Source organism: Macaca fascicularis, chromosome 3 (assembly GCF_037993035.2).
Source record: "Macaca fascicularis isolate 582-1 chromosome 3, T2T-MFA8v1.1".
In the NCBI taxonomy this organism is placed as follows: Eukaryota; Metazoa; Chordata; class Mammalia; order Primates; family Cercopithecidae; genus Macaca; species Macaca fascicularis.
The window spans coordinates 87,079,648-87,102,299 of record NC_088377.1 but is presented as its reverse complement, the minus strand read 5'-3'; the positions used below and the strand labels follow the sequence as shown (position 1 = coordinate 87,102,299).

The following is a 22,652-nucleotide window of genomic DNA, read 5'->3' as shown; positions in this document are numbered from 1 at the left end:
AGCCCTGGCCCCGCTACTCGTCAGCTGTGTGAGTCTAGCCAAGTGACTTAATCACTCTGAGCCTTCATTTCATCCTTAATAATAGAAGAAAAATAGCACCTACTTCAACCCATTTTGCAAAGGTTAAATGAGTCTGTGTGAACATGAAGCTTAGCACAGCGTCTGGCACAAACACTTTGGCTGGCACCCTTCCTCCCATCTCACTGCCTTCTCCCCTTCTCTACAGATCCCAAACTATCCATCTCCTCCTGAAGTCTTCTCAGTTCTTCCCTTTACTCCCCTGCAGGAGGCACTGTCTCCCTCTTCTGAATACTGGTAACACATTATTTTCATCTTTCTTTAGCACTTAACCAATCCTGACTTTGTGAACTTTTCAGGCATCTTTTTGATCTCCCCTGCCTCTGTGGGCAGGGTTTTTTTGGTTTGGTTTGGTTTTTGAGACAGAGTCTCACTCTGTCACCCAGGCTGGAGTGCAGTGTCATGATCTCGACTCACTGCAAACTCTGCCTCCCAGGTTCAAGCAATTCTGCTTCAGCCTCCCAAGTAACTGGGTCTACAGGTGCCCGCCACCATGACTGACTAATTTTTGTATTTTAGTAGAGATGAGGTTTCACCATGTTGACCAGGCTGGTCTCAAACTCCTGAACTCAAATGATCTGCCTGTCTTGGCCTCCCAAAGTGCTGGGATTACAGGCGTGAGCCACTGCACCTGGTCTGCAGGGTCCTTATCTAACTATCCCCATGAACCCAGCCACAAGCTTTCTTGCACATTGGAACTTGGTTTTAATGCTATTCATGATAGAGAGGAATTTAGTGTAAGATGTATTCCATGTTACCCAAGAATTTACTGGATTAAATAAGCTACCACTTCATAACATGAAAGTGCCAAATATCAAGTGATCCTCCAGCTTGGCCTCCAGAGAGCTTTCTGCAAAGCTGCTGCTTTCTATGATAGCTCACATGTGTTGAGCTCCTTCATGGTTATTAGGCACTGGTCACTGTGCAGAGCACTGCCTCCTCACACTCTCCCCTTGACTTGGGTTCTCTCACATCCCTAATTTAAAGGTGAGAAAGTGGAGGTTGAAAGATGGAAAGAAACATGTCCAAGGTGCCACAGCTAGAGGTTGGGCAGCAAGGGGGACTATATGCTTTGAATCACTGTGGTTCGCTACCAAAGCCGCTGTGGCGTTCCTCAACTCCAGCCCACTTGGACCTTCAAGTCTTACAAAGATCCTTTCATTGTAGATTCTTTAAATTAAGGATGGCTTGTTAAAATGGAAAGCTCAACTGCAAAAGCAGCCATTTCAGAACACTTCCTGAAAACATATTTTTTATGGAGCATGATACCTGATTCATATTCACCAAGCACTGAAAATAATATTGTCTACAGAAAAAAGCCTTGGAGAATATCAACTACTTTCTTAGAAGTGCCAGGCCCTTCACAAGTAATACCGAGGAAAAAGAAAGCATTTTCTCCAGAATAATTCATCTCCTTTCCTCTGAAGTGAGGAACCATCAAAGTTGTTGACACTCAAAAGACACAGGTTCTTGCTTTCCACAGAAAATAATAAATGGAAAATAGCCAAACCAAGATGCTGGAGAGAGTGGCTGACAGCAGCACCCAAGGGCTCCAACTTGAATCGAGCTGTATTATTTGTGCAGCATCAAAGTGAAGCTGAAGTCTACAGCATTGAGAGCAAAGGAGACTGTAATATTAATAGAAGCCTCTTACTCCCAAGTCTGAGAGTTCCAAGTGTGGTAAAAATGGCAACCTTTGCTTGAATTATGCCATGCTTCAGTAGAAGTTCTTTGTGCTTAAGAGCTAGGTATGGTACTAAAATGGAATGGCTTTATATTTTACTGGTACCTGAACGTCTTAACATGGCTATGTTCACCCATTAAAAGAAATACCATTGGTTATTTGGGAGAATTGTATATTTGCTAAGTTTGTTGTTGTTGTTTTGTTTTTGCTGAGATAGCAAAAAAACCTCTAAATGCAAGGTTTGTACTTTTTAGTTTTAAGAACAAATGACTACAAAGAAGTGTTTTAAATACATTTAGTATTGCTTATTGTCTCTATTAAATACTGCAGCATAGAATATGACTGCCTTAATTTACACCTATGGAACGTTAGTTAACATCCAAATTTTCCCAATAGTAGCCCGTATCTCGGTGTTACATAAAAGAGCCTAAGGGAGAGTTCATTTTCAAAAACATGATTGAGATTTACTTATCACCATCTAAATCGACCCTGAAAGGTGCATTTATTAGATGTTATACAGGAAACTTTGCTTTGTCTGTGGAGGGTAAAATAATCAGACATCTCCAGCAACCTTAGATCTGACACTCTGATCCTGTGACCCCCAAATCAGTAGAGGGCTCTCACAACTGCACTTGCCAGTTTACCTTATCCTGCCCTTAGCAGAGTTGGTAACATTCACTTGTATGCAAGATGCACTTTGCAGAGCCTAAAAGAACAAAAGATGGGGACATCACCAACTTATAGCACAGGTTGTGTGACTGTGTTTGAGCTTGCAGGTAATAAATGTTTGCCCAGGATTACTTTCACTGCACTGTGGCTCCTGGGACAAGCTGTGTAGGTAGAGTCATCCAGCTCCCACCCCCTCTAATGGTTGGAGGGTACATAAAGAACTTGAGGATTTTGAGTAATCAAATTGACTTGTATTTTTTATTGTTTTCTAAGTTTTATTTTGTTTTTAATCGACACATAATAATTGTACATATTTATGAAGTACAATGTGATGTTTCAATACATGTGCACATTGTGTAATGATCAAATCAGGGTAATTAGCAAATCCATCACCTCAAACATACATAATTTCTTTGTAGTGAGAATATTTATAATCCTTTCTTGTAGCTATTTTGAAATATGCAATACATTATTGTTAACCATAGTCACCCTACTGTGCAATAGAATAGCTGAACTTATTCCTCCTATCTAATTGTAACTTTGTAACACATTGACCAACCTCTCCTCATTCCTCTCTCTCCCCTGACCTCCCAGCCTGTGATAACCACTATTCTACTCTCTTCTTCTATGAGATCAACTTTTTAAGATTCCACATATGAGGGAGTTCATGTGGTATTTGTCTTTCTGTGCCTGGCTAATTTCACTTAACATAATGTCCTCCAGGTTCATACATGTTGTGGCAAATGACACAATTTCATTCTTTTTTATGGCTGAATAGTATTCTACTGTGTACATATACCATACTTTATCCATTCATCTCTTGATGGATACTTAGGTTTTTTCCATGGCTTGGCTGTTGTAAATAGTGCTGCAATAAATAAGAGAGTGCAGATCTCTTGGACACATTGATTCATTTCCTTTGGATAAATATTCAGCAGTGGGATTGCTGGATCATATGGTAGTTCTATTTTAAATTTTTTGAGAAACCTCAATACTGTTTTTTATAATGGCTGTACAAATTTACATTTCCTGCAACATTGCATAAGGGTTTCTTTTTCTCCACACCCCACCAGCACTTGTTTTATCTTTTTGATAATAGTCATTCTAACTGGAGTGAGACAATATCTCATTTTGATTTACATTTCTCTGATGATTAGTGATGTTGAGTATTTTTTGACATACTTGTTGACTATATTTCTTCTTTTGAGAAATGTCTATTCAGATCTTTTGCTCATTTTAAAATTGAATTATTTGGGTTCTTTGCTGTTGAGTTGTTTGAGTTCCTAATATATTCTGGATATTAACTCTTTGTCAGATGTATAGTTTCCTAATGTTTCATCATACACTTTTTTTTTTTTTTTTTTTGAGACAGAGTTGCACTCTGTCACCCAGGCTGGAGTGCAGTGGTGTGATCCCGGCTCACTGCAAGCTCCACCTCCCAGGTTCACGCCATTCTCCTGCCTCAGCCTCCCAAGTAGCTGGGACTACAGGTGCCCACCACCACACCTGGCTAGTCTTTTGTATTTTTAGTAGAGACGGGGTTTCACCGTGTTAGCCAGGATGGTCTCGATCTCCTGACCTTGTGATCTGTCTGCCTTGGCCTCCCAAAGTGCTGTGATTACAGACATGAGCCACCACACCCGGCCTCTCATTTTCTTTAAATTCTCTCTTAACTCTGTTGATTATTTCATTTGCTGTGTAGAAGTGTTTTCATTTGATATATTTCCATTCGTCTATTTTTACATTTGTTGCCTGTGCCTTATTTAAGAAAATGTTTAACCAGTCCAAAGTCATGAAACATTTCCCCAATGTTTTCTTCTAGTAATTTTATAGTTTCTGGTCTTATATTTAAGTCTTTACTCCATTTTGAGTTGGTTTTGGTATATGGTAAGAGGTAAGTGTTAAGTTTTATTCTTCTGTCTATGGACATCCAGTTTTCTCAGCTCCATTTACTGAAAAGATTGTCCTTTCCCTAATGTGTGTTTTTGGTCCCTTCATGGAAAAATCAGTTGGCTGTAGATATGTGGATTTATTTCTGGGCTCTCTATTTTGTTCCATTGGTCTATATATCTGTTTTTATGCCAGTACCATGCCGTTTTGGTTACTATAGCTTTGCAGTATATTTTGAAGTCAAGTAGTATGATACCTCCAACTTTGTTCTTTTTTCTGAAGATTGCTTTGCCTATTTGAGGCATTTTGTGGTTTCATACAAATTTTAGGATTTTTTTCTTTCTATTTATGTGACAAATGGCATTGGTGTTTTGATAGGGAGTGTATTAATATGTAGATCACTTGTGGTAGTATGGTCACTTTTGGTAGTATGATCATTTTCACAATATTAATTCTTCGAATCAATGAACATGGAATATTTTTCTATGTATTTGTGTCCTCTTCAATTTCTTTCATCAGTGTTTTATGATTTTAAATGTAGAGATCTTTCACTTCCTTGGTTAAATTTTTCCTAGAAATAGATTTTTTTTTTCGGTAGCTACTCTAAATGGGATTGTTTTCTTGATTACTTTTTCAGATAGTTCACTATTAGTACATAGAAGTACTACTGATTTTTATATGTTGATTTTTATCACTATATCTTTATTTTAGTGCAAGTTTTTATCAAATATTTTTGAGCATCTCCTAAGCTCAGTGCTCTGTGAAGGTAAGTACAGAGTTGTGGGGAAAAAGGCATATAAGATAGTCTTTTGCGTGGGTACTCATCTACCATTTGCAGTTGACCTCACTACTTAGGTTATAATTGAGTTACGGTAACATCAGTCTCATAAACCTTTCCCCTGGGAAAACAGCTCTTCCACTTCTACCACAAGTCTCACTTCCTTGTCGACCTGGTAGGTGGAGCCAGGCTGGAGAATAGATACCTGGTTTTCCTCCCTTATTCCTAGTTTTCCTGCTCCTGCCCGCAGGTAAAGATACTGCAAACATCCTCCGCCCCCAATACACAATGGAGACTCATTATTAAGTAAAGTAATTTATCTACTATAGTCAGCATGAGTTAGTGTCATTGGTATGCTGGTAAACATTTAAAACCTGACAATTTTTGAAAAATGAAGAATATATATACACATACACTTATTTTAAAATATTGCTAATATAAAGGATGTGTAGCGCACAGTTTACAAATAATAATAAAATGTAAAATCTTCTTTATATAAATTCTGTGAAGTCAGTTGATTTTCATACAATGTTTACCTTGATTTTTGCCAAATTTCTGACGATCCATAGTCAATCTATGGTTACAACAGATGGATGAGTATAATTCAAATTGAATGCTGTTTGATACTTTCATTTATCTTAACTAGTAAGACATATATTGGAACTTCACTTATTCTTCTGGAATGTGAGTAACTATTTTGCTAAGGATAGAATTTTTCTGAATACTGGAAGAATATATCATCAATGTTTTTTGCTACTTACAATGTAACAAGTGTAGGCACACTTTTAAGTTTAATCTATGCTATTAACATTTTCTTCATCACTGTTTTAAGACTACACAATTAAAAAAAAAACAATAAATCAAGACGTGATTTGTAGCATTTGCCAATTCTTTTTTTTTTTTAATTTAATTTTTTTTTTTTTTTTTTTGAGACGGAGTTTCACTCTGTCGCCCAGGCTGGAGTGCAGTGGCTAGATCTTGGCTCACTGCAAGCTCCGCCTCCTGAGTTCATGCCATTCTCCTGCCTCAGCCTCCTGAGTAGCTGGGACTACAGGCGCCCACCACCACGCCTGGCTAATTTTTTGTATTTTTAGTAGAGACAGGGTTTCACTGTGTTAGTCAGGATGGTCTCAATCTCCTGACCTCGTGATCTGCCCACCTTCGCTTCCCAAAGTGCTGGGATTACAGGTGTCAGCCACTGCCCCACCAATTCTTACATTATATTCTCACCATGTCCAATTTCAAGCTATCAGTGTGATGCTACTGAACATTGAGTTGGGAAGAGATGCCCAGTAGCAAACCATTATATAGCTGTGATACTATGAAATATGTATTTGGTCTTCATCCCAATTTCCTGAGATAGAGTTTCTAAAATCCTTAGAATCTCTGGAGAAATAAGAGTGCTTTTTTTTTCGTGCTAAAGAAATGACTGGTTGCTGGACGTCCCTAGATAGCTTCAAGATAGGGGCTGGTCATAAGAAAGAACATTAGTGGATTGGGATTTTCAGCACTACCCCTCAACTTCTGGGGAAGGGAGAGGGGCTCAAGGTTGAGTTGATCACCAATGGCCAATGATTTAACCAATCATGCCTGTATTCATCTGTTCTCATGTTGCTATAAAGAAATATCTGAGACTGGGTAATTTACAAAGAAAAGAGGTTTAGTTGGCTCATGGTTCTGCAAGCTGTCCAGGAAACATGACAGTGGCATCTGCTTGGGGAGGCCTCAGAAAACTTACAGTGATAGCAGAAGGTAAAGGGGAAGGTAAATGGCTGGAGCAAGAGGAACAGATGCGGGGAGGTACCACACACCCTTAAACAATGAGATCTCAGGGGAACTCACTCACTATACAGTACCAAGGGAGCATGGTGTTAAACCATTAGAACCACCCCCATGATCCAGTCACACCCCACCCCCACCAGGCCCCACCTCCAACACTGGGGATTATACTTTAACATGAGATTTGTGTGGGGATGCAGATGCAAACCATATCAATGCCCGTGCAGTGAAGTTTCTGTTAAAAACCCAAAAGGACAGAGATAGTGGGGGGGGAAGGGGCTGGCTTCGTGATGGCTGAACACATGGGGAGATTCCTGAAGGGTAGCACACCTAGAGAGGGCACGGAAGGTCCAATCCCCATGCCCCAGAGCTTGCTCTGTGTGTCTCCTCCATCTAGCTGTTCACCTGTATCTTCTGCAATATCCCTTATGATAAACTGATAAACATAACTAAAGTGTTTCACTGAGTTCTGTAAGCTCCCAGCAAATTAATCAAACTTGAGGGGTAAATGGTGGGAACTGGCTCAGAATTATAGGTGACAACCTACTTCTTGCAACTAGCATCTGAAGTGGGGCCAATCTTGTGGGACTGAGCCCTCAACCTGTGAGATCTGATGCTGTCTCCAGGTACAGAGTATCAGAATTGAATCAGAGGACACTCAGCTACTGTCCACTAGAGAATACCCTGAAAGACTGCTTGGCGGGGAAAAATCCCCACACATTTTGGTGGCCAAGGGTCACAGAAGTATTCTTTGCTGATTATTGTGTGAGAGTAGGAAAGAGCACTTTGGCTTGTTTTTTTCTATATTTAATAGTAGAATTTCCATCATTATAGATTCAGTGCACACAGAAGTACTTCAAAAGCACAGATGACTGTATAATGTAGTAAAATCATTAGGATATGATGAGGTTTTGGTATTTATTACATTTTCCTTTAATATAATTTAATTTTAAGTTACATAATCTAATTTGTAATAATGATTTCATGGTTTTATTTAACAATTGACATGCAGAATTTCTGAAAATTTAACAATCTTCTCTCACAAGGCAGTGTCAGCTGGCTCCAGCAAGCTGGAATGGGATATGGGTTAGATTGTATGTTGAAGAACCCTTAGATGTATTGCAGGAGAGGATGGGCCTATATTACTTGGTAGGTCCTGGATAACGGGTGGTTTCCAGGGCTCACTTGCTCGAAGATCAAGAGCAAGATAATCCTCACAGAGCTTCTTTGGGAATTTCATGCTCAGAAGTCACCTCTCTTAAACGGGAGGATTCTATTAGAACACGCCTTCTCTGATTCATTTCTAACCCCTAGATGATTTATTTGCTTATTTATAAAACATAGCTCTGGCAGTTTGTGCTCATTATCTGTTTGTGCTTTATAAATTACCTAAAAGTTCGTAGCTTAAAGTAACAATTACACACCTATACCACATAATAATGTTTCAGTCAAAGATGAACATTATGTATGCTAGTGGTCCCGTTAAGATTATGATACCATGGCCGGGCGCGGTGGCTCACGCCTGTAATCCCAGCACTTTGGGAGGCCGAGGCAGGCGGATCATGAGGTCAGGAGATCAAACCATCCTGGCTAGCACAGCGAAACCCTGTCTCTACTAAAAATACAGAAAAATTAGCCAGGCATGGTGGCGGGCACTTGTAGTCCCAGCTACTCAAGAGGCTGAGGCACGAGAATGGCGTGAACCCGGGAAGCGGAGCTTGCAGTGAGCCGTGATTGCACCACTGCACTCCAGCCTGGGCGACAGAGAGAGACTCGGTCTCAAAAAAAAAAAAAAAAAAAAAAAAAAAAAAGATTATACCATAATTTGATTGTGCCTTTTGTACATTTAGATATGCTTAGATGCACAAATACTTACCATTGCATTACAATTGCCTACAGTATTCAGAACAGTAACATGCTATGCAGATTTTCAGCCTAAGAGCTATAGGTTATATAGGTTATATTGTATAGTCTAGGTGTGTCTTAGGCTGAACCATCTAGATTTGTTTAAGTACACTCTAGGATGTTCACACAATGATACATTTCCCAGGACATATCCCAGCCATTAAGGGACATGACCGCATTGATTTTCTCACAGTTTCTGAGGGCAGGTGTCTAGAGTGGCTTATCTGGAAGGCTCTGCCTCAGTCTCTCATGAGGTTGCAGTCAAGATGTCAGTCAAAACTACAGTGTCTGAGGGCTTGACTGGTCTGCCGGGTCCTGCTCCTATGAGGACTCACCACATGGCTGTTTTCCTTGCTACGCGGACCTCTCCATAGGGCTGCTCAATCGTCCTCACAACATGGCAGATGCCTCTTCCAGAGCAAATGGTCACAGAGGAGAGCAAGTCACAAGTCATGATGTCTTTTAAGACCTGGTCTCAGAAGTCGCACATCACTTCTGCTCTATTCTCTTCACTAGGAGTGAGTCACGAAGTGCAGCCTCTCAGGCTCCACCTGCTGAAGGTAGTGTCAAGGAATCTGTGGACATATTTTGAACCACCACACATACCATAATTTTAGGTAAACTTTAGCTCATTTTGTTATTTTGATTCATGCTTTCAAATTTTAGGGTTTTTATTTTACTTTGTAATAGTTCCTTATATTATCTATATTTTATTCCTTTAGACACTATTACCTTTTACTCATTCTAAAGTCGTTTTTGTGACTTCTATTACTAATATGCCTAATTAATGTTGTTTGAAATTTTGATTTTATGTGATTGAATTTGGGCTTTTCATTGATAGTATAATTTGCTTTTTCTATATTAACAATGATAATCTTTAATAGTTGGATTTATTTCCAAGTCCTTCAAGCTTGCCTTTCTTGTCTATTCGTCTGCCTTCTCACCCAATTTGACCAAATAGGTTCTTTTGATAATCATCAGATTCTTTTGGTAATTATAGGCAAGCTCCGACATTTAGAGGCAGGTGGGAGCTCTGTATCTCCTACCCCAAAACTACACTAAAAAGTGATGTGCTACAGCACAAGCCAGTCGCAGACTGAATTTGGTCACCTGTTAGCAAGCAAGCACTAAACGGCTGACTGTCCTATCCATGGACTCTGTGAAGACCCTACCACTGCCTTTTTGGCACCGTAGCACATACCTTGTAGGAAGGACTAATTCCAGCACAAACATAACAAATATCCTGGCCGGGCACGGTGGCTCACGCCTGTAATCCCAGGACTTTGGAAGGCCGAGGCTGGTAGATCATGAGGTCAGGAGTTTGAGGCCAGCCTGGTCAACATGGTGAAACCCCGTCTCTACTAAAAATACAAAAATTAGCTGGGCGTGGTGGTGGGTGCCTGTAATCCCAGCTGCCCAGGAGGCTGAGGCAGGAGAATCGCTTGAAACTGGAAGGTGGTTGCAGTGAGCCAAAATTGCACCATTGCACACCAACCTGGGTGACAAGAGTGAACTCCGTCTCAAGAGAAAAAAAAAAAAAAGCAAATATCTTGATGACAGGAGCGGCTTACCTTGTGATGGGATCAGGTGAGGGATGTTCTCTGGGCACAGGGCAGAATGTGGTTCTAGACTGAGGATATCTCTTCAAAGGGATTGTTTTCTTGGCTCACCAGTTTCTTCAGCCCCATTCATTCCAAGTTGGAGATGCCTGTACAATACTCTGGTTGATGAAAAGTTATTTCCAAATCCCATAGATCAACTAGCAGCCTCCTCTGATACAGATTTAGATTGAGTTTTTTGAAGGAAAGCCACATTCTGAACTGAACACTCCTGTAGGAGCTAAATAACTTCTCCTACGATTGGTGTGTGGGGATTTTAACTCAAGGAAATTCAGTGTTATTTACCCAATCCTAGGTTAATGGTTAAACTCAAGCACACCATCCATATGAAGGCATTTTAAAGCTAACTCCTGATAGATGGTGTGCTTGAGTGTAATCACTAACCTCAGGCTGTACCCTCTAAGTGAGAATACTGTCTCGGTCAGCACTGACTAGGTTCTGCTGTGAGAAACTCCAGAACCACAGGCAACTAAAATGTTGACGGTGTTTCCTTGCTGGCTCGTGGCTGGCACCTCTGATATTGCTGGGCCCAAGGGAAATTAAGGGCTAGGAGGAGTTCACTAAAAATTAAATGTACTGGCTGGAAATAACACATGTTACTTTGGCTCACAATTCATTGACCAGATGAGCCTCCTGCCCCCATGCCACATCTGGCCAGAAAGAGCAATTCTGTGAGTGGCTGGAGGGGGAAGAACTGGGGATACTTGGCCAGCAGTACACTGCCTTCTGCTAACACCCTCCTGCCATCTTGTCATGGGAGTTAGAAACAATTCATGAAAAGTCATCAGTGAATATCAATTACAATTATAGGGCTGGTTCTTTTAAACAGCCCACACTTAAGCCAATCTCTGGATTCCTAGAAACTCTCTTCCCTCTGTCATGCATCCTGAGTGATGCCCACAGGGTGAGGCGCACTTGGCTAATCCTACACTCATTCGCTTCCTTTCTCACAGTCGAGCTGAATGCTTACAGAGGCAGTTGTGTGTTTGCCCAAGCTTGTTTATGCCAGTAATACTTACTTTTACAATGACATAATTTAGTTAAATAGTACATAATATTATAAAATATGAGGACAGAAAGAAAGAACGAATCTCTTTTAAAATTGCTACTGAAATAGGAACTGAATAGGCCATATCATAGCTACTCAGATTTTAATGTGCACACAGACCACCCAGAGAGCTTGGTAAAGGGCAGATTCTGATTCAGTAGGGGAGGATAGGGCCTGAGACTTCACATTTCTAATTAGCTCCCAGGCGATAGGGACACTGCTGGTCCACAGATGACGCAGGGAATAGCAAAATATGAGACTGTTACAAAAGCTTATTGGAAAATCATTAAAATACAAAAAGAGATTGCCTGCAGGTCGCTTTGCTAGTACTTTAAGTTATCCAAGAGCTCACACCACTTTGGAAAACCTAGACCTGGATATCATGAAGCTGCTGCTTCTTGTAAAGATAATGTGAATACCATTTAGTAAAACACATTTTAAAAAAGAAGAGAGAGAGAACTTGACCTTATTATGAAAAATAAATACATGGGGTTAAAAGTTTCTGGAGGCATTTTATTGTTTTTAAGTGATCCATTACTTAAGAAAACTTTTTGCACTGGAGAAGAGAGTTTCTGTCATATTGTATTAAATGCACAATTACCAATGGAAGTTGATAACAAGACTTTTGGCAATTAACCAAACTTTAAGCAGATACGTCTCATAAAATGTCAGTCAAACTCACCTCACTGCCCAGCTCCAAAAGTGCCTGGTACATAGAATACACAAGCAGACCTGCAACATATTTTGAATCTCGGGGCTTTTGGTGTGTTGTTTTGTTTTCTAAGAAGGGGAAGGTTAGTAACATTCAATATTTCAGGAGCCAATATTGGGAGAGAGAAAAACTTGCTAGGTATATTCAAAGCAAATAAATGCTCTTTACGTCTGATATTTCTTTCACACACCCATGGTCACAGCTGTGGAAATTTTTGTTGTTGTTGTTTGTTTGTTTTGTTTGTTTGTTTGTTGAGACAAAGTCACACTCTGTCACCCAGGTTGGAGTGCAGTGGTGCGATCTCAGCCCACTGCAACCTCCACCTCCTAGGTTCAAGCGATTCTCCTGCCTCAGCCTCCTGAGTAGCTAGGGGATTACAGGCGTGCAGCACCATGCCTGGCTAATTTTTGTGTTTTTAGTAGAGACGGGGTTTCACCATATTGGTCAGGCTGGTCTTGAACTCCTGACCTCATGATCCACCCGCCTCGGCCTCCCAAAGTGCTGGGGTTACAGGCGTGAGCCACCGCGCCTGGCCGGAATGTGTTTTATAGTCACAGTGGGGGTGGGGAGGGATAATGTAATTCTTCATTGTACAACTAAATCCGGATAAGCTTGAGGGATTTTCAAAGGAAAAATGACAATGAAATACATTGATATAGGGGAGCCATGGATTGAGAACTATTTCTCATATTCAGTCGATCAGTGATACATTTGTGGAATAATTTCAGTCCTCATCTTTCTACGCTGTCTCCAAGGGCCAGAGAGCTTGCTGCTAAAGGAAAGATTGAGAAATGCTCCAACCATCCCAAATGGGGCAGTCTTAAGGTTTCCAAACAGACCCATCTGCACACAGATCCACTTCCCAGAATGCTCTCCCTCCATGTTCCAAACTCATCTCCTCCCTTATTCAAGGCCTCTAAGTTTATAAGGGATTGTTCTGTGTAAACTATTCCTTCCTGATTTAGACCCAGTCTTGTTTCTGACTGCTAATAGGTCACTGCGTGACTTCATGTCAAATTCCAAACTGGAGTCTGTCTCAAGTATTAATACCATTCTGTGAAAGACAAGAATATTCTCCCCCTTCCACAGCTGTGTAGTGAAGGACCGTGGGCAAGTACTCACCAAGCAAGGTATCCCAGAAATCACAAAACAAAAAGGCTCATAGACCAAATTAAGATGCTTGAATCCCACAGTTTACTAAATGAATATAAAACACAAACAATCGAAAACTATGGGGTAGATTAACACACTTGGGATGGATATATATATATATATATATATACATATATATATATATATATGTGTAGGAGGAAGGTCCACGCTACCTAAATCCTGGGCTAGTAGGATTTAGGCTAGTAGGATTCATGTGTCCTGTCTGTCTGCCACAGGAGCCTTGTCCAATGATGGTGTCATTAAGATGCCAGAGTTGAGTTTGAGCAAGAGTACTCCCAGACTAGAAGGTAAGTGAGGCCACTGACATACCTTAGCTCTATTACAGCGATGTAGCCAGCCTATAGCTGTAGCTTGCCAGTTAGCTGTGAAACTGCCATGCTTTCTAATTGCACCTCTTGGACAAAACACATGCAGAGCCAGAATGGGGACATACTAGGTGTCACCAGTGGATCATCAATGTCAGGCGTGACCCAGCTGTCACCCACAGGTGTGTGCTCATAACTCGGTCTACCCATTCTTTTCTAGATCTAAGTAACACATTTTTGCTGTCATATATTCCATTTTCTACGTTTAGCATTTCAGGTTTCTAATTTACTGTCAGCATTTAGCATATATGATTAATTCTGCCCAGGCCTCACAGGCCATTTGCTTACTCACTGTCGGGACTTAACACAGACTACGAGATTCTCCTGTGGCATACAAACCACTTGCTAACTCGCTATCTATGCTTTTACATTGCTTATGTATTTCATCCACTTAATTTGCTTTTCTTGTCTTCTTCAGCAGAATCAAATAATCTCAAATAATACAGCAAACTCATATTATGCAGTAGAATAGGAGGACTGATGGAAAACACAAAGTACAAAATACATTTTTGATGGCTTAGCCAATAATTAGTGCTCCTTTAAAAAGTGACACATGATTCATTTAGAATAAATAAGACCTAGTATTAATAGATCACTAGGGTGACTATCACTAACATTAATTGGGTGTACATTTCAAAATAGCTAGTAGAGAATAACTTGAATGTTCCTGGCATAAAGAAAAGATAAATATTTAAGTTGATGGATATTCCAGTTACCCTGATTTGATTATATGAATGTATCAAATTATTATTACTTTCACACGAACCTAATATGACATGTACATTGAATATACATATATCTAATATGTATCAATAAAAATGACTAAATAAGTAAAGATAAACATCATAAAAAGAAAAAAATGATACATTATTGAAGATTCTTTTAATAAATTCAACTAAATCTCCTAATTATAGTAATAACTTATGCATGCTTATTTTAGGACATTGGAAAATATAGAAAAGTATAAAGAAAAAAAAATTGTCCTTAATGCTACCAGCTGGTAACAATCAATGTCAACATTTTGGTATACTTTATTTTTTAGATCTTATTTTAATAGGTATCTTTCCCCATCTGTTTAGGTTGTATATACATTTCTATATCCTTGCTGTCACAGGGCAAACCCCAAAATTGGGATTCAGCCTGGAAGGCCACCTGGGCTCTTGGCTTTACACAGGAAGGAATTCAGGAGCCGGCTGACAGGGTCAAGTGAAAGCAAGTTTATTAAGAAAGTAAAGTAATAAAAGGGTGGCTACTCCATAGGCAGAGCAGCCCCAACGGCTGCCGGCTGGCTGTTTTTATGGCTGTTTCTTCATTATATGCTAAATAATGGGTGCATTATTCATGAGTTTTCCAGGAAAGGGGAGGGGAATTCCTGCAACCGATGGTCTCCCTCCCTTTCACGCCATATAAGGTAACTTCTGGACATTGCTATGGCATTTGTAAACTGTCATGGCACTGGTGAGAGTGTCTTTTAGCATGCTAATGCATTATAATTAGCGAATAATGAGCAGTGAGGACTACTACAGTTTCATTTTTAGCCATCTTGTCTTCGGCAGGTTTTGGCCGGCCCCTTGACTGCATCCTGTTTCATCAGCAGGATCTTCGTGACCTGTATCTTGAGAAACCAGTCTTGCCGAACTCCTATCTTATGCCCTTTTTCCAAAATTTTATATGTATTGTATCTTCCTATCTTCACGTGTTTTCTTTTGTCTTTTTTTTGAGATGGAGTCTTGCTCTGTTACCCAGGCTGGAGTGCAATGGCGCAATCTTGGCTTACTGCACCCTCTGCCTCCCGGTTTCAAGCAATTCTCCTGCCTCAGCCTCCTAAGTAGCTGGGATTATAGGCGCCCGCCACTACACCCAGCTAATTTTTGTAATTTTAGTAGAGAGTTTCACCATCGCCAGGCTGGTCTTGAACTCCTGACAAGTGATCCACCCGCCTCAGCCTCCCAAATTGCCGGAATTACAAGCATGAGCCACTGCACCTGACCACTTCACATATTTTCTATCTAGTGAGAGACTGCCTTTCCCTGGCACTGGCTGCAACCAATTATTATTTTAGAGAGACAGTTAACAACTGCCTGACCTTTGCCTGAAGGTTACATACAGGTTGACATTCCTGGGTGGCCTCTACTGCTCTGTTCCTGTCTGCCTAACTGTGTACTCTAACAGAAAGACCTAGTAAGGGAAGGAGATTCTCTGCAGACTGTGAATGCCCCCGACAAGAGACGGCTTTGCAGGGCCATTTCAAAATATGTCAAAAAATGTATTTTGGAGTTAAATACTTTGATTCCCTTCAGCACTGGCTATGTGTTATGTGATGCTATGCAAACATGTTTGGAATTTGGTAACTTATTGTTACAAAGAGTCTGTTCTGTCAGTCTTGGGATCTCTATTTTAATGTTAATGCTGGTCAATTGTGCCTGAACTCCAAAGGGAGGAGGGTATCATGGGGCATGTCCCGTATGGCCTGAACTGGTTTTTCAGGTTTCTTTGGGTCCTCTTGGCCAAGAGGAGGATCTGTTCAGTCAGTTGAGGGACTTGGAATTCTATTTTTTGGTTTATAAGGCCATGGTAATTTCTGTATTTAGTCAGCATTTAATCACTAAATCTTAATCTTAGTAGGCATTTTTTTAAATGCTGAACTAAAGTGAGATTTTCTCTTCCTTAAAAATCTGGGATTCTCATTCATTCTCTGATCAGTTCAGATGCAGTGCATGAAAAACTATAAAGCTAGTATTACAGCTATTTGAGAATTTGTCTAGCAGGTTTTCCGGTCTTTACTGGAAAGCCACCCTAACCTTAAAAAAGAAAGAAAAACCATAAACCTGTGTGTGTGCTCCCTGGACCCTTCTTTTCTGCAAAACTTTGCTCAAATCAGAGACAAGGACCTTCTTTTCTTGGCTAGTCCCTGCCTGTCCTTTCTCTGAAATCCTTTAAGATGGCCAAGCTCTGTAGTTTCAACCAGGCAAATGCTTCAACAGAAGGGGAAGGGGATGCTCTTCACCCTTTCTCACTCTGTCACCCAGGCTGAAGTGCAATGGCATGATCTCGGGTCACTGCACCCTCCGCCTCCCGGGTTCAAGCAATTCTCCTGCCTCAGCCTCCCAAGTAGCTGGGATTACAGGCACCTGCCACCAGCCTGGCTAGTTTTTGTATTTTTAGTAGAGACAGGGTTTCACCACGTTGGTCAGTCTGGTCTCGAACTCCTGACCTCTGGAATCCACCCTTCTTGGCCTCCCAAAGTGCTGGGATTACAGGCATGAGCCACTGCGCCCGGCCACTCTTCACCTTTTATTACCTTCCTTGAGCCAAAATAACTGTGCTGTGGCAACCAGCATTCGGCACCCTGCTACCTCATCTGAGGCAGGCCCAATGCAGGTTTCTCTGAAGGACTGCTTTTTAATGAGGGAGATTTTTTTTCCCAAGACTTTGGCAATCATTGTGTTCCCCTTACTTACTGCCACAAGTGTGATTTACTTTTTACATAGCAGGATTCCCAGATCCTAAGAATGACTTAATAGCAATAGATAACTGTCACATATTGCTAATTCTATTTATTTCCCAAGAAAAAGAAAGAAGTGTTAATGGTATGGTGTTCGTTACTGGGGCTTCAGTCTTAAAAGGGGAATATAAACTTCACAGGGCTGTGCACTGCACTGTATGTGAGGTCACACAGTCTGGGAAGCCCTGTGTCACCTTGTCAGGCTTCCTAAAGGAGCTCTCAACTTCCATCCACACACAAAGGCGTCCCCTGGGGGCCAGGCCCTGGGCAAGGCTAGCTGCCTCAGGAAGTTGCCCACACAGCCACAGGGCAGCAGATCTGCCTGGTAACTTGAACAACCACTAGCCCTCCCCGCTTGGTAGCCATACTTCTTATGTTACTGCCCCAGAAAGCAGAGCCCACGGGCATCATCACTTCCATCTTAGGCTGGCACCATTGATACTGGTGGGCTGGAGTCATCCCCAGATACCGGTAGGACCTGGACTCAAGCCTATGTCCAGACTTTTTACACCAATTGTGAGAAGGAACTTGAGGATGAATCCAAACATCGTGAAAGTTGGGAGATTTATTTGCAAAACAAAAAGTACATACTCAAAAAAAGGAAGTGCAGGCATACTAAAGAGTGAGTTTGCTCCGTGGATTTGAGCTGCTACCTTTATGGGTTTCTTTAACCAAGGGGTGGAATATTCATGAAAATTCCTGGAAGAAGGTAGAAATTTCTCGGAACTGTGGTGCCACCCGTTTTTACACCAAATATAGGTATTCCCAGAACTGTCACGAGGTGGTGGGTGTGTGATTGAGGATGTTAATGAGCATATAATGAGGTTCTAGGAGAAACCCAGGCCAAATCCGGCACCACGTTGGGTCCAGTCGGTCTTAGCCAACTTGGTCCACACCCTGGTTTTTCAGGATTTTATAAGCTCACAGCTTCTGCAGCTATTTCAAGTGTCCTTTTGCTAGTCATGTGAAACTGCCGCCTGGAATTTTCCACATCTCCTGCAACCACTTTGTATTATTCTTATCTTACCATCAGTGTGCTATAGCGGGTGAAATCCCTCCTATCGGCAAATGATTGACTGTTCTCCTTCCTCTCCAATACTGTTAGGAGATATGTGTTTGTTTCCTAATTTTGACACATTATGGGATTTTGATATTTCGGTATTCTAAAGAGTTTAGTATTTTGCAGGTATTTTAATTTTAAAAAGTAGGCACTGCCTCTATCTTTACCTGATTTTATCTGAACCCAAATAGGTCTTATTGTTTCTAAGACAACTATTTTAATCAGTGTCTAGGGTTTGTTGCATTCGATTGTTCAGTTTTGCATAAGTGAACCCTGCTTTGATGACAAACAGCCAACACCTCTATGATGATCTCATTCAGCATTCGAGTCCAGGGTAGTTTGCCACAGGTCTCGGCTCTCAGAGGGTAACTGCATATGCATGAATCTCCTGCCTCATTGATTTAACGCCCTCAGAAGAAGTGCAGTGGGCCGCTCTCTCTGCACACTTCTGCCCTGAGTGGGAGATGGGCCGGGCTCCGGGGAGAGGCGCTAGGAGTGTGTTTTGATAGTTTCTTCCACAGTATGCACGGCTACGAAGTCAGCTCGGCAAGTTTTTAATTAAGTTTGAAGTTACATTACATACTTTATTTATTAAATTTAAATCTATGGTAGTTTTAAAACTCATATGAAGGAGAATTTGTAATATTTTACATTCATGTACATCAGAAAGTGAGAAAAAAAATTGAACTATGTTTTAAATTGAGTTTTATTTTCCCCCTGCCCTTGAGTCATTTTTAAGTATATACATGGTAGTGTGTGCATCATATTCATTTCATAAAAGCACCGATGGTTGTAGGAGATCGGTGAGCTAAAGGACAGGCACATATCTCTCAAACTCATTCATATTGTCCAATAAATTAAATTCTTAAAGAAAGGAAAAAACGCCTATTAACTGGAACACAAAAGCCCCCATCCCTGGTCCCAGGGCACCTTTCTCTAGTGTGATGTAATCCAAAGGAGAACTTATGGAGGAAAAAAAAAATAGTTCTTGTTTTGTGTACACTCAAGAAAATTAGGAAAGATGAGAACAAAAAGAAAAAGGAAAATCTCTTCTTTTGGGGGCATGGGTGGGGGTCACAGTCTTACCATGGTAGGAACTCACTCATTCAGTGGAAGAGGGAGCGGAATCCCCCCACCCACCCCCACACACTCACACAGAGAAACAACGTTTCCAGATGATGACTTTATGTAAATCAGAGAAAGGCTCCGTTGCCCTAGAACGCCTTCCTGCCACCTGTGGAGAGGCATTGATTAGCCCCCTGCAAAGCGATGCGTCCTGGGTGGACAGATGCCCAGGACCGTGCACAGTGGCGCAAGGAGAGGGTGGGACCTGCCTTTTGGCACAGAGCAATCGCTGCCTCTGCTAAATAAACTTCTATAGCTCCCCCAGCCCTGAACGATTTCTCCATTTTCTGAGCCCCTAAATCTGTATCAGGCACTGCTGCATGAAGAACAGGTGTGGCACATGGTAAGACAAGGATCAGCAGGACTCTGCCCACTGGGAGAGGAGTGGTAAGGTGAAGGGGATGTCAGTATGCTGGGCAGGTGGGGGCCTCTGACGAAGGGAGACCGCTTCCAGGACTGGCAACATAACCGTGGCCCCAGTGACAAAGGAAAATGCGGGACAGGTTGTGCAAAAATTATTAAGGATTTCAAGATGGCGACAGCAGAGCATTAAACCCAGCACAGGGTTCTCAGTGGAGGCGCCGGTTCACAGGCCCCTGGAGCTGGCACTGGGTCCCTGATTCTGTCAGCTGTGGCTGCCCCGTTCAGTCTGAGCAATGACAACCCATGTCTTTCCTGCCATTGCCCCTAAGTCATCTCGACCCTCAACGCACACACTCCAACACCCTACACACACACACACACACACCATAGTCACACACCCCACACTCTCTCACACACACAACCACACACATTCACACATTCACCCTACACATACCCACCATAGTCACATACCCCACACTCTCTCTCTCACACACACACCCCCCACATTCACACACACCACACACATCCACACACTCACCCTATACACACCCACCATAGTCGCACATCCCTCAGTCTCTCACACACCCACTCACACACTCACACTCACACACACCCCTGTTACACACCACACACATTTGCATACTCCCCCTATACACACCCACCATAGTCACACATCCCACAGTCTCTCACACACCCACTCACACACCCCACACACTTACCACACATATTCGCACGCTCACCCTATACTCTGTCACACACACACACACACCCTACATACACCTATCATAGTCATACACTCCACACTCACACACAAGCACATCCTACACACACCAGTCACACACTTGTACTTCTCTTACATACACTCATACTCACATTCACACACTCACCCACCCTAACACACCCACCGTAGTCACACACCCCACACTCTCTCCTACACTCACCATAGTCACCACACCACACTCACCCCACACTCACACTCCACACTCTATCTCACATGCACCCTTCAGTTACACTCACATACCACACACACCATACACACCCCACAGTCATACACACTCATTCACACACCATAGTTACACACCCCACACTCTATCTCACACACACCCCCCACACTCACACACACCACACACACCATATTTACACACCCCACACTCTCACACACAATACAGATTTGCACACTCTCACACATACTATAGATTTGCACACTCTCTCACACACTCCACACTTACGTGCACACACACATCCTCGCACACCCGCAGTCCTCCTGAGACCCCTTTGGGCTGGCCATGTTCTTCTCCCCAGAGAACTGGTGAAGTAGGAAGCACCCTCTCCAGCATTCTCATCATCAAGAGCTGGCTGTCTATTGTTCCTCTGAAGGCTCTCACAGCCTGCTTCCTACCTTGTATTTGTTCAATAATGCTAAGCTAAACCATTTCCCTTCCCAGTTCCAAAGCCTGGAATGACCTCAAATCCAATATAAGAGAGTCAAAATATCCTGCCTCCACACGGAGAACCCTCCAGACCCTCATTGCCCACTGTCTTTCTCCACGGTTTTCTCCAGGCAAGCTGAGAGCTCCCGCTCAGGGAGCAGCCTCTGTGCTTCCCTTTTGCACACCTGGTCTCTTATGGTTACAGTTTGCCTGCCTGTCTTTAGCTCTCCCTTCAACTCACGAGTTTTGCACTTTTAATGTTGACATTTAAAAAATGTGTTTCATAAGTCTAATCAGTATCAAAGTATATTATCTGTATTTACTTAAATATCGACATTTTACAATAAAGTTATCTGTGTAACTGAATCTGAATATTATAGACTTTGAGAGTTTCCATGATCAGTTTATAAAAGACATGTAAAGCTCTTCATTAACAGTTGAATATTTACATTATTCTTTTCCCCCTGGAACTTACATTTCTATTTCACCAACCCCACTGCATTTTATCCTAATACAGTATATCCCTCTGACAGGAAGTCTTCCTCATCACTATGTCATATGTCCTGTCAACAAAAATAAGTACATAGGGAGAATTAGATTTTTTTAATTCTTTGTAAACATAGAGTTTTTATATATGAGAAATATCTAGATTAATATATTTTACAGTTGTGATTCGTACACAGTTGATTGCACGTTATACATTTTTAGTAGAAAAAATATAGAATTTTATCCGAAATGTATCTCTTACTGAGTAGGAAGGGGCTTTTATTTCTCTGGTGTTCCAGTACCCACGACTGAGGGCTATTTCCTGTTAAAATGAGACAGTTTTGGCATCAATTCTATATATATATATGTTTGGTTTGTTGTTGTGGTTGTTTTTTAATTTCACTCTTGTAAGTAGTTAGGGCAATTTTTAGATTCAATTCTGTTTGTATTTAGGGCCATGGTTATGGTAATAATCTGTGAATAAGTACATAGGAATGGAGGAAGTCACTAAGCGTCACTCAATTTTTATAACTCCTTCCAGGGCTCGTGCCAAAAATCACAAAAAAATTATTTTTTAGGTCCTATTATCTGACAATTTGATTAGGTTCTCCTTTATTTTTTAAAGGTACTAGAAACCAGCTAACTTTCAAACAGATTTCATTGGCCCAAATTAAAGTCATTGTCTCAGTTTCTGGAACATCTACCAAAAAAAAGCTTTCCTAAATGACATTAATTATACCTATTTTATTACAGATACCTTCTATAATTGATTAATACTGTTAGAAGAAGTAAGATTGAAATATTGTTCAGTTAGTACACCTTTGTAATATGATGCAGTATTTTTAAATCTTCTTTTAAAATACTTTTGTCAAAAACTTGAGAATGGCAAATTTTGGCTCATTCATGTCACTCAATTAGTAAAATGGTCACCTTTTAACAAAATCTGCAAAGCCAGTCCTCTTCAGCAAATCCAGCAACCAAGT

The 22,652-nt window shown here is 41.3% G+C and overlaps 1 protein-coding gene and 1 non-coding gene across 16 annotated transcripts in view; both read left to right on the top strand.

Moving 5' to 3' along the window:
• The window catches only part of HECW1 (HECT, C2 and WW domain containing E3 ubiquitin protein ligase 1), a 464,113-nt gene that overhangs the window by 64,355 nt on the left and 377,106 nt on the right, over positions 1-22,652 (top strand). The gene's annotated exons all lie outside the window — the stretch shown is intronic.
• LOC123572616 (U7 small nuclear RNA) lies at positions 16,435-16,496 on the top strand. The gene has a single exon (XR_006697176.1). It is a non-coding gene; the product is annotated as a U7 small nuclear RNA (small nuclear RNA).